The sequence below is a fragment of the Cebidichthys violaceus genome, unplaced genomic scaffold, assembly GCF_023349555.1.
Source record: "Cebidichthys violaceus isolate CVI_PGR_0920_01 unplaced genomic scaffold, fCebVio1.0.p SCAF_29, whole genome shotgun sequence".
NCBI classification, from domain to species: domain Eukaryota; kingdom Metazoa; phylum Chordata; class Actinopteri; order Perciformes; family Stichaeidae; genus Cebidichthys; species Cebidichthys violaceus.
In genome coordinates, this window is record NW_027176472.1 from 4,788,616 (window position 1) to 4,791,115 (window position 2,500).

The window sequence follows — 2,500 nt, forward strand, 5'->3', positions numbered from 1 at the left end:
AACTTTTAGAGGCAACTTTGTTGTTTGAAGACGTGATTGCTGAGAGCACAGCGGGCTGTAAGGAGCTGCTGACGCACAGATGAGTGACGGTCATTATTAACGGACACGACGACGTGTTAGAAGACGTGAAGAACTCTGACGCCACAGAACATCTAGACCTTAACCTTTGTTTTGATAAAGAACCTTTAACTGTTCTGGTTCTGGTTCTGATTGGTCGTCGTAGGCGTCGGTACAAACGCGTTACGATTATGAATAAGTCCAGTTCACAACGTTTCTTTAATAACTGATAGAAGAATCATCTTAATACTAATGATCATAAATCCGTTTTCTTGACGGATTGAGTTTGATATTTGAGGGCGTCAGTGTCTGCTGATCACTTTCACTGATTCATCTTTTAGAAGGTCCAGAACGTTTGAAGCTCGTTTCTGTTTCTGGTTTCTTCTCCGTCAGTCGAGTGATTGTTTCAGCTTCACTTTATTTATTCTACCGGGTTAAACTGGACCGGTCCACATGTGGCCCAACATCTGCCATGTTTAATAAAGACGCTGCTAGGAATCAGACTTTGTTTGAGTGTTTGAATTCAGCTGAAGATTCTGCTGAGTCAGCGTTTGAACTGGAGAGAGAGTTTATGTTTAATTCAAACTATATTTATCTTCAGGAGACTTTGGTTCAGGCTCCGATAGCTGGTTCTATTCTGGACCCTGTTCCAAGTGGGTCAAATATTCAGATCTGTTTGTTCACTTGTTAATTCTCATAAAGCTCTTCTTTGATTTACACATTTAGTGAGACGTCTTCTTTCTGTTGCTCATTGCTGATTTATTCTCTGCTTGGATGAACGAGAAGTCCATCAGAACACGGACCTTTAAATCAACACCGGTTCTCATAAGTCCACTTGAAGAAGGAAATCTTAACTTGAATATGTCTTAAATCATCTTCCGTCGTCTCTTAAACGTTTCACTGAACGAACGACGAGGTTCGAGGGTCGACAACAGACGCGTTGCCTCTCAAAGTTGCCCGCCGAGTGTCGACCACAGCGTCAACTAATCACTATTATTATATATTAACGTGACTATTGTCTTCTCTACAACATCAGGGAATAGTAATGAAACATCCCAGAGGCCAAGATGAACCAACACTTACAATATGTTTTATATATGTTACATCCCTGAATGTGTAAAGAATGCATTCAGAGACAATATGTTTCAGTTGAATTACTAAATATCATTTAGTGGTTTCAGAGTTGAGACGTGTTCGGTCTCTACGGTGGGAATCTAAGCTCAGGACCTGGTTACGGCCCTGCTGGTTGCCTGGATGAGTTGCCAGCTGCATTCTGGGAAATGCAGTCCGGTCTCTGGTCAACTCTCCTGTTCTATTCAGAGAAACTTTAGAGATTTCCTGCAGCTGATTCAAGTGTTAATATTGTTGATGACACAGAAAATATGCCTTCTGATAATCGATCGATTGATTGATTGATTGGACCCCACAACCCCACTGTGTGTGTGTGTGTGTGTGTGTGTGTGTGTGTGTGTGTGTGTGTGTGTGTGTGTGTGTGTGTGTGTGTGTGTGTGTGTGTGTATATTAGTGCTTCTATTCCTGGGAGAGATCTAAATCTATATAAGAGATGTATACATATCCTGATTGTATTTTTGTTGATTTATTGATCAGATATGACACGATTGTCGTCACTCGTCATATTTTTGTAGAAAACCTTCAACGGAGGAAACCCGGTGAACTTCCTGATGTTTGAGGATCCGAGACGTGATTGGATGAGAAGCGGACGAAGGACTAGACAGATGTTTGGACGACATGAACCGACAGAATGTACAAATGTTTTGTTCATCATCTTTTGACGTTCGCTGTGGGATCAATAATAATAATAATAATAATAATTGATTCATCGATTCTGGTGCTACTGTGTTTTTTGTGTCCTGTATTTACTCTCACTACACATCTGGAATAGTTCACTTCTAGAGATTTCTGGGATGAACGTTTCCTTCTTTGAGCTTTAGAGGAACATTTTATTTTAAAAGTTGAAACTTTAATATTGAATGAGGATGCAGAATGTTTCCTGCTGAGCAACATGAAGCACAAATGAAAAGGTTTTTCATGTTAAAAGTCTTAGAAAAGTTTGAGAAATACAAAATTAAAAAAAATCATAGCACGGCATGTCAAAACAATTTCATGGAAAAAGTCAGTATAGTATGTCAAAAAAATGTATTTAAAAAATAGCATATTAAGTTGAAAAATGTCAGTATAGTCATAGAATAGTAAGTGAAACATTTTCATGTTTAAAAATGTAATGTAGAAACTTATTGTATACTGTCGTAAAGTAAGTCATTACACAGTATGTCGAAAAATCTTGTGAACATTTTTTAATAGTTCTGTATATTAAAAGTAAAATGTAGTTTGTTAAGACGGAGCTCTCAATTAGAAGTTGAAGCAACAAAAACACATGGAATTAATAAAATCAAAGCATTTATTGACAAGGAGGCAAAGTACA

At 38.1% G+C, this 2,500-nt stretch overlaps 1 protein-coding gene across 1 annotated transcript in view; it reads left to right on the plus strand.

The window, feature by feature from the left end:
* Positions 1-1,902, plus strand: part of mtss1 (MTSS I-BAR domain containing 1) — a 42,622-nt gene extending 40,720 nt beyond the window's left edge. Inside the window, 1 exon segment of the mRNA XM_068722035.1 lies at positions 1-1,902. This exon segment is cut by the window's left edge and continues 1,920 nt beyond it. The gene's annotated coding sequence lies outside the window, so the exon portion shown is untranslated.
* The last annotated feature ends 598 nt before the right edge of the window (positions 1,903-2,500 follow it).